Here is a 13,745-nt window from a genome sequence, read left to right on the forward strand (position 1 = left end):
TTGAATTATGGATAATTGGATATTGTGGCTGTTATTGTGAATTTATAATTTATGATTTTATGGATGCTATTTTGAATTGATGTATAGGGTTATTATTGTTGATTTGTGATAGTTTTATTTTGAAATAATCAAAAGGGTTGTGATTTTATGAGCAGTGCAATTATTTGATGGGTTAAGCGGTCCAAAGTTATCCAACTAGCCCTGCCCAACCCAAATTAATAGAGTATTTTTACGGGTAGGGCTGGGCATCAGGCTGCAAAACATTCTTCAGGCTGGGCATCGGGCAGGGTCTTGTCCAACCCAACCCTGCCTATGTGCACCTCTAATGGAATGACCAACAACATACCAGAAATCCGCAGGAAAGGCTGGTACATGCATGCATGCATATATATATATATATATATATATTGGTCCTATTAATTAGCCAGTAGCATCCCCTTCACAAAAATATCTCAGGATTGATGATTGCTTCATCACTGCATGGTTATGAAACATGTTATTAACATCATTATGACCGCTGTGATGGGGTTGTCTTTTTCTCAGCCAGGAATGGTTTGAACATCATCAGCAGGCCCAGTGCTTCCACTAGGTTCAGCACAAAAAACACCAAATGAGTACCTGTGGTTAAATGTCCCAACGTTAGTAAGCTTACAGAATTGCAGCTACTGAGCTACTTCTATGAAACAAGGGATGGATATTCTAATATATGCAGTCAAGACATATGGGAATGGATCTGGTGCATTTCCATGCGGATTTCTTTTTTTTTTTTTTACTATTAAAGAGATGTGAGAAATAAGAAAAAACTAGTTTTTAGCCCGCGCATTGCACGGGACATTAAGCGATTAGAAGACTAATTAAAAAGGAATAGAGACATGAGGGGGGATCAAATGCCTAAATATGAAGTGCTCTTTATTGAAAAAGTTAAGACTATTGAGACAAAATAAAGCTTCTCATGATTCTTCATTAACAAATAACTTTCTCTGGCAGATCATTAAAAAAAAAAAAAAAATCTACCACCAATTAACTTGTGTGCCTGCCATGTCAGGTCCTAATTGGGAAAGATTTTAATAAAATTGAATGTAATTATGCTTATATTTATTTTTTTCATTAATTTGTATTTTAATAGGCAAAATAACAATTAAAAAAAATAAATCAAACCAAACAGAAAAAAGTGACCCAAGCCTCAGACCTAGGCAGAGGTGCACCGCCAAAAAGTTTTCACTACTGTCAACAGGCCCACAACACACTCAATTAACAACGGATTAACTTAGATATTTTTTCACCATAGTTTTACAGTAAATATGGATGGGATTTACAAGAAAGGAAGATGTGTACGGTGTTAATTAATAATAAAATAAGAGATGCATGCCATATTCCATGACATGGTGTTGAGTAGTAAAAAATGTATGCATTTTATTTTCTCATTCAAGAACTTTATCTCGAAAATCAAAAAAGCAATGTACCTAAGCATTTTCCCTCACTCTTTCAAGTCTTGAAACAGAATATGAAACAGAGTGCAGCACAAAAAGATTAAATGAGCACCATACCCGGAAGGAAAGAAGCATTAACCGCTTTTGCGACCAAGTTAATCTGCATCGACAAGATCGTAATTAGTGAACTACAGATAAGTTTTATGGCACGTTTGGATTAATAAGAATTTAGATTTGAATTTGGATTTAGTTTAAATCCCTCATTTAGATACAACAAAATTCATGAATTTGGATTTTAATTCAAATTCAAATCCATTCTTGTTGCAATTTCTTTGTAATTTCAAATTTCCTCTATACCCTAGTTACTTGAAATTTCAGTCACTTCAAACATGTCATTCTCTTCGTGTTTCCACTATTAATGTCTCTATAACTTTCATATTTTTTTCTTATATTTCATTCTAGTCTCTTGTCTATAAAAAATAAAGATAAACTTTTTTTTCTATTTTTCATTTTTGTTTTGAATCTCAACCATCTATCTTTTTTATTTGAAAATTTTTAAACTACACAAACAAAAGATTTTAAATACATGAATTTAAAATATAAGATTTCAAATATAAAATTTAAATCCAAATCTGTCAATCCAAACACTACCATAAAATATTGCATTTGCATGTTATGGAGAAGGCATGTTAACAGAAATGTGTTTCTCCATTTTCATTATAACCTCTAAAAACTCTCCAAGCAAAAGAAGACCAAGATTGTTCCTTTAAGATATATTCTCCTTAAACAACAGAAAGTTTGAACTGGCACTTTTAGAAATATGATAAAAGACCTAGCAACTTTCAGACAGATAAGAATCAGATCAATCTAACAGATTATACATAGAACATCAACGGTAAAAGACTTCTGGACTTAAAATCACCCATAGAGTCTCAGGTTAATTAATGAAAAACTCCCACCAATTCACATTTACAATTTTTTTCTTTATTTTTGGTGAAATAAAAACCTTTTGGTTGACGAAAAAAGTAAATAAGCTGTTCTAGCTCCAAGGCAACATGCAGAGAACTTGGTATATGACTACCAACATAGGATTGCAGATCATAGATCATTAGGGGAAGAAATCAAACCACAGACCGTTTGGTCAATGTGGCTTGATCCAACCGATATTGAGCTAACCTTTGTTAGCACTTTTTTTTTTTTGGGGCTAAAAATGAAAATCCATTCAAAAACAAAAACAGGGAAAAAGAAATAAATGCACACTTACACTGCTCCACCTCCAGCAGGGCCAACTGCTTTGAAAAGTGACATAGCTGTCATAGCAATACCATTAGCCGCTCCTCTTTGGTGTTGTTCCTTTTTTTCCCCAATCAACAACCATATTAGCCCAACTCAATCATGATGATCTCATAACTTCTATAAGGAAGAAGAAAAAAGTAACATTAAATAATGAACTGAACATGAAGAATTTACCACTGCTCTGTTTTGCAAAAGGAATAAACTGGTATCAATTATTGTCTGGCAAAGAAAAAAATTAACAATCAGGAAGATCATTATGTAGATATATGTTTCGTGAAGGAGATAGTATGCTGTTTTTGGCATTGTTACATGTTAAGACAACAATCGCCTTCTTCTCTTCTCTCTATTTTTTCCTTTTCTTTTATACTGAAAAAGTACAACTTATGAAGCATGAACACTTCAAAAGAGAGTTGCATCATCGTCAAACAATCAGAAACTTGTGTTAGACACGACATGCCATTACATGATACTTATACAAGCAACTACAATTTATTGTGTTAATTTTCTGGCAACCTATAAAGATTATTCTATGCCAGCCATTTTACTTCACCTTAACCCCTCGATGTAACAATCTGGTTGGTGAAATCAAGAAACAGATGCACTTACAGGGAAACATAACATAAAGACGGAAGCAATAGTTATCACTAGATGCAGTGTGAAGCCAGATAACATCGCTATGAAAGGGTAACTTTGCAAGAGAGGGATGGATAAAGCCTGCACGTGGTACCCAAAAAATGGTAGAGATTAAAAAATACTGACAAGGAAAATGCTGCATCACAGTAACTATTGCATGATAGTGAAAGCTCACCGCTGCAATGCGAGCAAGATTAATGGGTCCAAATGCTTTCTCCATAGGTGAATAAAGGAAGATTTGACAGAGCAAAAGAGCAAATCCTAACCAGTTGACCAATGTTCAATGCTAATCAGCATAATCTCTACGTGATAAATACATCAATACATGGGAAGCAAGAAAACACAATTATATCATTGAAGTGCACATCTTTTCTATCTTAAACTAGTTGAATTTTTCATATATGTTGTACTTGCTGATTTTTCTTGTATGAGTATCAAGGAAGTCTGAACAAATCTACATTCATAAAAGAGGTTCAGTCAAAAACAATTTTATCAAACAATTTGATTTATAGTCTAGCACTACGTGATTGACGCTTTTAAAATTTGCACTGCAAGTTATGTTTTCTTTGAAGAAGTTGATAAGAAACACTAAAGAAACTTCATCAAAATTTTCTCAACAAAATACCAAAGTTCAGGTAATCGTCTAAAAGCATCTTACTCTTTAGTTACCAACGTTTGAAAATTAAATAACTGAAATTTACTCAACAAGATTTTTTTTTTTTTGGCCAAAAAGTTTACTCAACAAGATTGGATTACATGATATGCATAGTATATAGGATCTCATGCAAGCGGTTATGTTTATGTATAATGTTTGGGGTTGGAAGGTTAGGAAGTAAGTCCAATTTACAACAGTAATGTATATATCTGGAAATTCATTGTCATCAAGGATAAACCTGATATTGAAAGAACATCACCAAACATCATCCGTTGTAAAGTTCAAACCCCCCAGCTCTAGAGGACTGACAGCCCATAATGAGAAACCTGCAGAAAGTAAAACAGTGCTAACTTATAGCCTCAAGAAAAAAATGCAAGAACCTCATTTTGCTCCACAAGGACGGGTTCATTAACAATTCAATGCTACATGAACTTTTTCAAAGATTGTGTCAAGGAGTATCGATTTGATAATCAATCACAGCATTTTTCAAGAATCAAGCTTAAAAGGAAGTTATTTTTCACTGCAAAATAACTACAAAGCGCAAAAGAAAGTTTTAGTGAGTCGCTATAAGACCATTGGTGCTATTTAGTTAACGAATGTTGGGCATTGAAGAGGCAAGAATGGCCAAAAAATAGGGATAGCAAAGATGAGAATGTTAAGATCAATATGTGGTCAAGGAAAAATTGGTGTGGCACCTACTAAGGAGAAAATGGTAAGAAATGTTGGGCATTGAAGAGGCAAGAATGGCCAAAAATAGGGATAGCAAAGATGAGAATGTTAAGATCAATATGTGGTCAAGGAAAAATTGTGTGGCACCTACTAAGGAGAAAATGGTAAGAATTGATTAAGTTGATTTGAGAATTTGCAAAGAAAGCTCCTAGAGGCGTTGGATAAGAGAGTTAAGTAAATTGTCTTCAGCCCCATAAAGAGCTGCCTCTAGTAAGACACTTATCACTAGGGGTGCCTATCAAGGAGAAAATGGTAGAAATTTGATTAAAGTGATTTAAACATGTGCAAATAAGGCCACTCTAGAAGAACTAGTTAAGAGAGTTCAACCGATCGTCTTTAGCCATATGTAAAAATATCGAGAGAGATTTAAGAAAGACATATCTAAGGAAGTTATAGAACGGTATTTCATGATGGACGATATATTTGAACAATTTACTATCGACCCAATATTAAGTAAGATGGCATACCTCTGTATAAGCTATATCATGCAGCGAGAAACACAATAAACAATGATGGATGACATCAAGGGCCAATTCAGGAGGATATTTCCACTTTTCTGAACTGTTTTTTCTGTGACTTCATTTTCTAAAGCGTGGAAATGTTTAGGTGAAGAAGGGGTGAGATGGTTAACTAAATTATTTAATGTGATTTTACGGTCCAAGAAAATGCCTGATGAGTGGAGGAGAAGTACATTAATTCCTATTTATAAAAATAAAGGAGATATTCAGAATTGTACTAACTATAGAGGGATTAAACTCATGAGCCACACAATGAAATTGTGGGAGAAAGAATTGAGCACAGGTTGAGATTGGAGACAAGTATTTCTGAGAATCAATTTGGTTTTATACCAGGTAGATCAACTACAGAGGCAATTTATACTAGGGGATTAATGGAAAAGTATCGTTGTAAAGATAAAGATCTACACATGGTTTTTATTGATTTGGAAAAAGCTTATGACCGTATACCAAGAGAAGTGCTTTGGAAAGCGTTGGAAAAAAAAGGGAGTACGGATTGCTTATATTAAAGCCATACAAGATATGTATGAGGGGGTAAAAACTAGTATAAGAACGCCTTGTGGTCAAACAAAGGATTTTCCTATCAAGATTGGACTACATCAGGGATCATCTCTGAGTCCTTATTTGTTCAACTTGATTTTAAATGTTTTGACGGAACATATTCAAGAGGAAATCCCGAAATGTATGCTCTTCGCGGATGATATAGTTCTTATAGCAGAGACAAGAGAAGAGGTTAATTGCAAACTTGAGTTATGGAGGAGGACATTGGAGTCGAAAGGTTTTCGTCTGAGTAGAAGTAAGACGGAATATTTATATTGTAAATTTGGTAAAAGACTATTCGAAAATAATTTGGAAGTGAAATTGGGAGATCAAATCATACCTCAAGTGGAAAAGTTTAGATATTTGGGAGCCATTATTCAAAATGATGGCGAAATTAGTGGAGATATTTCGCATAGAATTCAAGCTGGGTGGTTTAATTGGAGAAAAGCTAAAGGAGTTATTTGTGACCGTAAGGTGCCTAATAAACTTAAAGGAAAGTTTTATCGTACTGCTATCAGACCGGCAATGTTATATAGTAGTGAATGCTGGGCTCTAACGGGACAGCAAGAGTATAAAGTTGGAGTAGCAGAGATGAGAATGTTACGATGGATGTGCGGACATACACGTAAAGATAAAATTCGAAATGAGCACATACGTGAAAAAGTGAGGGTGGCACCTATTGAGGAAAAAATGGTAGAAAATCAGTTGAGATGGTTTGGGCATGTACAAAGTAGACCAAGGGAGGCACCAGTGAGAAGAGTGGAACATATAACTTTGAGTCCGATTAAGAGAGGTAGAGGAAGGCCTAAGAGAACACTCTTGGAAGTTGTTGAACGTGATCTCTTAATTAATAATATTTCTAAAAGCTTAATAAATGATAGAGCACAATGGCGTCTTGCAATCCATGTAGCCGACCCCACCTAGTGGGATAAAGGCTTGTTGTTGTTGTTGTTGTTTTCATTTTCTAAAGCTTCCGCATCCTTATTGGACTCATTGCTAACATTGTGTTTGTGCAATGTTTCCTGCAGATTTTACAAAGAAAATACTAACATCAGAATGTAGCCGTTGGTGACACAGAAGGCAGACTTTTTGACAAAAATAAACAGCTCAAGATACAGTACATATAATTCTAGTGTTCTACTTTTAGTATATTATATGTTTATACGCAGAGATCCCTTAAATGAATAGTATATTATATTATATCTCTTAAATTAGGCAGAGCACAAATCATCCTAATTATTCATGGTTGGCATGAATCCCAATTTAAAAGAGTTATGCTCAATAAGGACGGATGAAAAATACATTTTTGCATCTGATTACACTTTACCGTTTGTACTACCCTCTGTATTATTAACTAGACCTCAAGTCTTGTGCATTACATGTAACCTAAGGAGAAAGCTACACTATTCATCGCTTATAAACAGTAAGGTTTGCAACAGATATATTAATATATAGATAGGCATTCCAAGTTGTATGGATATGCATACCGGGAGCCAGATGCAGGAAACTAACACAGCAAGTGCAAAGGCTGAAATTACAAAGCAGGGCAAGAAGAACGGGAACCTGTGAGCCATTTGTTTTGGGACAATATATATATATATCAGCATATCAACAAGAAAATCAAAATGAACAATGAAAGAAAAATTGAATAAAAAGGAAGCCAAAAAACTAATGTTTTTTTTTTTTTGTCAAAAGCAAAAGCTATTGTTATTATTTAAAATCAGGACCAAGTATACTCACTTATCAAATAAGGAGCCTTCTGGAAATACATGTGGATATTTCTCTACTGGCTGCAATACCAAATTCCAAATTATTAGAAGAACAATTGGTAAGTGCGCTCCTGGGCATGTTTCCACATACATGCAACGAACAGTTTGGGAAGTATGATGAATGAGAAGGCTTACAGACACCTGTAAACTCTCTCTCTCTCTCTCTCTCTCTCTCTCTCTAATAAAATAAGAAGAAGAGAGATAGAGACCAACTATTGATAAAGAGCAAGGATAAGTTGATTACAATTACTTTAGATGACAATGAATTTAAATTGTAGATAGCGATAAACACCTAATCCATTAGAAATTCGGCTTTGGGTTTCTCAGCACAAAAAAAATCATCTCATGCCCCTCTGAAAAAGCCACCTGTTCTCAAGATCTAGTTTGCTGCACAGGGCAAGGAAAAAAGTACCTGAGCCAAATAACCTCCCAATGCTGGACCAAGGACTAAAGCTATGCCCCAAGCTGAACTGAACTGAAACCATATCACACAATCAAATTATCATAAATAACAAGTACATATAGGAACTATTAGTAGACCAAAGTAAACTATGCTTACAGTAGCGAGTCCTTGAGCCTGGTGTTCTTCTCGAAAGATTTCAGTGGCAAAAGCCTAGTGGCACTAAATGTTGTTACACAACAGAACAGGCTATTGTAAAGAAAAAATAAAATGATGGACTGACTTCAAGTATGCAAATTCAACTTCTCATTGAGGCCTGGTGCTATCAAATGAAAATTTGAGTGAATTGATATTTTAGACCTCAAAAGTCAAAAGATACACTCAATCCCAATTTGGTCTCCCGAAGTTTGAATGTCCCATTGACGTCCTCCAAAGAGCTTTCCATCTTCAATACCGTCCTCACAATAAGCCCTTTAAAAAAAGAACGAACAAAGTGGATGATATGGGTTAATGTGTAGTTAATAAGGCCATTAGATGCCCAATTATCTTCAACCTTGATACTGCAGCAAAACAGCATGGTGCGCTGTTATGTGCATGTTTTAAATGACGATTAGGCACTTAACGATCACATCAGGTCTTCATAAAGAAAAGTCACCCTTCTCTGTCAGTTATTTATTAACATGCTTATTGTGAAAACGTTATTGAAGACAAGTTATCCTTTGAACAAGTAAAATGACACCTTAAAACTTTGGAGGACCAAATAGAGATAGTCTATCTTTTAATGACAAAAAAAACAGTTCACTCAACAAACTGTTCTTATCTGGTACATCCATAAATGGTACCTTGATTGTCCCAAGTGAACCATTTAAGCTTCCAAGAAGAAATCTTGTGATAACACCATCCAAAAGCTCGTGCTTAGGCCAAATAGTGTGTTAAAAACAACACTGAACTCAAATCATAATCAATATCAATATGGATAACTTCATTGACATGGTATTGTAAAGAGGAATGACATAACGAAAGGGAAAAAAAACAATGGATGAAGTAAGGAGAGAAACTACCAAGACAACCTTATTTTAACTAGTCTCAAAAAACTGACATACAATTAGTTAAAGAACTATTTATAGGAAGATCATTACAAGAACTAAAATAAAATAAATAAAGCAGAGAATACACAATCAAAATATATATAAAAGAAAAAAGTCCCAACATGAACTAAATAATCACCGATTTTCTATGTATTTAACTCTCCTTTTTCGTGCCTGGAGTAAGTCTTCCATAATTTCATTTCTCCAAACAATATTTTTTTTATTCTCTATTATATTTTAGAGCTTAAAAGAAATCATCCAAATCAGGGGTAGTGTACTTACACTACTATAGTTCCTATGACTATAGTATATTTTCGACCATAACGATCAGCCACTATCCCCCAGGCTACAGATGTCAATCCTCTGCCAAGCATGAATGAAGAGCCTACAACATAATTCTTATGGAGATCAGCATTTTAAGATCTTATAAATCCCTCTAATAGACATCAATGGAATGGAAGGACTAAAAGGAACTTTACCTAGATAGCCAGCATAGGAGCCAATGTCTGCCTCCGTTTTTGCAACACCAAAATCTCTTACCTGCGAGTAATTTTCTTTTTTTTTTTAATAATTCATCTTACACACTGGAGTATGAGAATGCTCCTGGATGATCAAAAGTAAAGTAAGAAGTAATATAGTTTATAAAGACTAACCAAAGCTTTATTTCTTGAGTTATTTCATAAAGAACGTAGAAGGTAAAGCAATACTTTTTAACAGTTCAAGTGATCAATTAGACCATTTGATAGCCTGCCTGAATTGAGATTTGTTGTAGCGGTCTCTTCTAGAGATAAATGTTCCTCAACATTTACCAAGGCACTACCCAGCTGCACTTCAACTAATACCATTTAGGATTATTCAACGGGCAACACTTAAGTACTTAGCCCTATATACTTAATGTACTATATCATCCAACTAAATTAAAACAAGTGGATTTTAATGTGTTTATAATCTTAATGACAAGATTTGTTATAAAATAAATAAGATATAAATGATCCACATGTCTTGATTTAATTGTAAACAAGCATCTCAAGTACATAAAGCTAAGTATATAAGTTTTTCCCTTATTCAAATACATACGTTTTTCAACCATCCCACCAGTAAGTCATTCATGAAATTTCAAGAAATTAAATTCCCGTTTTAGTCAACAATAGTAGACTAGTAGGCGTCCCAAAAAAAAAAAAAAAAATCTTACTGCTTGCACAAAATGCTCCCCCCCCCCCCCAAGCTACGAAGGAAATGAGGGGGTGGTGTATACTTATAGTTCATCATTTTTCAAAAAAACAAAAAGAAACGAAACAAGGATTATCTGCTAAAGTTTCTCCAGCTACAGACCAACAAATTGGAAGATGTAAATATAGACTAGACAGATTTTCTCATGCATTTGCATAAAGTTTAAGGAATGAGCCGCCATTATGAATAGTCCAACTTGTAAAAGATTTTTATTACGTATCGATACTTCAATATATTTATTCAAATGCCAAAATTTATTAGGAAAATAAAAAATATTAACCTCAAGAAAATTAATCAAATCAACTGCTTACTAGATTTTGTTCCCATCTTGAAGCAAGTGGCTGCCGCTTTCAAAACTTAATGTGCATATTAAAAATAAAGCATGAAAAATTGAAATTGAAATAATAAATCAAGGATATCCAAAAGGGGAAAAAATCCCATCTATGTATAACAAAAAAATTGGATCAAGAGGCACTCGCTTTCAATACCTGACGTGCACGTTAAAAAGGAGCAGGCACTTAATTTTTTTTTTATTAAATAAGGAGAAAATAAAACATAAAAAAAAAATTGATGTTGAACTTAATAATGTACAATATCCAAACACAAAAAAGAAAAAGAAAAATCTGCCATCCATGGCTATAATATAGCGCATCAAGAAGGTAGCAGTAAAGGCAAATGAAAAAACCAAACTCACCATGAAATAAAGGAATGGAAAGATACATGTTATAGGCAGCGCTGTACAAAGCACAAGAAAAGAAAAACAAATGAGGTGCTCAACAAGAAAGGGAAAAAATGAAAAACAACATCAAACTAACTGATGACTAAAAAGTTTATGCACACAAATCGTGGGTGGAAAAAATCACATCGGGAGAACTACCTTTAAGTGAACTTGATAATGTTGAACCTTTGACCAAATAGTTGTATAAAAACATATACAGTTTGATAATAAATACTCGATTGAAAAAGAAAAAGTAAGCTTTTGTTTGTCTTGAAACTATTTCGTGACTTAAATCAGTCATCAAGGATTTCTCCTCTCTCCAAAAAAAAGAAAGGAAGAAAAAACACGAACAATAATTAGATTTAGATTAATTTTGGGCTTTCAAACTGAGTGGAAGAATTAGAAAAACACCATAATATTCAAACAAAAGCCAAGAAGGTCTTCTTGAATTTAAAGGAACAATATGTTGCTATCACAAAATCGGGGGAAAAGATAATATAAATCAAAGGATTAGCTTATGAATTAAATTTTTTTCTGCTGAACTGAACCGAAGAACCAAGGGACTTCTCATTTCTTAAATTTCATAGGCAGCCAATGACCTCCGATTCAAATCAACCAAAGTTGAGAAGCCCATTATAATTTTGGAAAAATGACATGCAAGGACCTTGCTAGAGACATAAAGACAGTCAAATATCTCAAATTAAAAATAAAGTATTTTACGTCTAAAAAAACAACAAAATGCCCAAAAATTCGAATACAAAAATCGAAAGTTTAATTGTAAATAACGAAAGTAAAGTCAGTTTATCTAAAGCTCCATTTTTGGATTCCCAAATTTCAGTCGAGCAGAGAGACATTTTGGTTCATATCATTTTTCTTTATGAATCAATAAAGAACCTTAGTCCTTAATTGTCATTTCTTAAATTAGGAGTTGAGTGGCGCGCTTCGTCCTTGTCATTTTCCCCATAATTTCACTACAAAGAAACCTCTTCTCTTGTTGCCAATCACTACATGTGGTAGCAGTAGCACATATAGTCATATAGCGATCAAAATAGGTCAACGTAGTTCAAATTTCAAAAACATATGAATGAAGCACTTCAAGATCACATTGATTCTTCTGACTGGACAAAAATAAGTTTGAGAATGTTAGATTGTTAACTTAAATACTTACTGGCGCACATAGTTAGCATCCATATATAGAAAAGATACTTCACTGGTGATCCTCGGTTCATTTCTTTGGCTCGATCCACCTTACACCCTGGGCAGTTCTCGTAGTACCGAATCTTCAGCAATGGCTCTCTACTGCTGCTATCTTCATTATAATCGTCCGTCATATTCGATTTCCGCGAAATTCTGCTTCCTAAACATTTAGATTTTTTTTGCCCGATTCAGAAAACGCTAAAACCCTCCAGAAATTAAAATCAGAAGAAGACATCTGAGAAATAATGAGGGCGTTTTGCTTGTTTCCAAGACCACGGAAGCGAAGAACCAGAACGTGAGACGAAAACTAAAAGAAGAAACTTACAGAGTTCTGGAGAAATTGCTGGAGGAGATGGTGAAGAAGCTTGCTGTGTGTATTGGAGAAAACAATAGCATATGAAAGAAAGTCCATGGCGATGTATGATTGATTGGAGAGAAATAATAACAAATGGAAAGTTGATACTGTTTGAAAGAAAAATAATTGGAGACACTCCTCGAAGAATTAGTTCTTATCTAACTGTCGCAGAATCATTCAAAGACTCACGAGGACTTTCGCGCCACAACAAATTGACCCGCGCTATGCTCCGATTCTATTTTTTTTTTTAATATTTTAATATATTGAGTGGAAAATAAGGGGAGGAATGAGTGCAGGATTTCAAAGATCAATTCAATCTCAGTCTCCAAAAACTTCAAAATTTTAGTAGTAAAAATTTCATATTTGTATTAAGATACTAAAATTTAAAATTAATTAATTAATTTTAAACATGTGAAATGCTATGTACAATATAAAATTTACAAAAGTCAAATTATTTATAAATCACCTATAAAGAAAATTATTGCATAATCATAGTGCATCATTATTTATATATTATCTAATAAAAATATGTCAGGTAAAATTCAATTTAATCTTTTATAATTATATCTTATTTATGTTATTTTTTATTATTTTAATTTATTATATTTTTTACTCTCCCTTCATTCATAATGATGTAAAAAGAGAAAATACTGGGAATTTAAAAAGGCACTCTATTTCCAAAAAAAAAATCACTAAAACTAAGAAAAAATCACAATCATTGACCCGTGAAAAACTTTTTAGTAAAAAATAAAAAAATCAAAATATTCTAATTTTAGATTGCAGGATCAGAGGGCTAAATTGTAAATAAATTTAAATGTAAAATGATAAAAATACCCTTTTTTTAAAAGTTAACCCCACAATCATGGTCGCTAATTTAAATAGTAAAGATAGCCGGGTGGCCTAGGGAGCTTGCATCCATGATCCTTTGGCTACCTAAAAATATTATAGCCATCAAGTTACAAAGTCTGTTTAATCATACTACAAGTCGTTTTCTTTGATGGTCACCTTTTCCATTTAAGTTAATTGGTTACCGAAGCCAATGATTGTGGGGTTTAAAAAAAGGTACTTTTTGGGCTCGTTTGATTGTTGTTTTTAGTTTTTGTTTTCAAAAATTGTTTTATAAAACAATTTTAAAATTTGTTTTTGAGAACAAATAAAAAAAACTTATTTGATAATAGTAATTCAAAAAT

General features: G+C 33.5%; 1 pseudogene; it reads right to left on the reverse strand.

The window, feature by feature from the left end:
- Nucleotides 1–438: 438 nt before the first annotated feature.
- LOC129297730 (protein ZINC INDUCED FACILITATOR-LIKE 1-like) lies at nt 439–12,666 on the reverse strand (annotated as a pseudogene).
- Between the last annotated feature and the right edge of the window lie 1,079 nt (nt 12,667–13,745).

The sequence above is a fragment of the Prosopis cineraria genome, unplaced genomic scaffold (genome assembly GCF_029017545.1).
Source record: "Prosopis cineraria cultivar Desert tree isolate PC_DT_omini unplaced genomic scaffold, ASM2901754v1 PC600, whole genome shotgun sequence".
NCBI classification, from domain to species: domain Eukaryota; kingdom Viridiplantae; phylum Streptophyta; class Magnoliopsida; order Fabales; family Fabaceae; genus Prosopis; species Prosopis cineraria.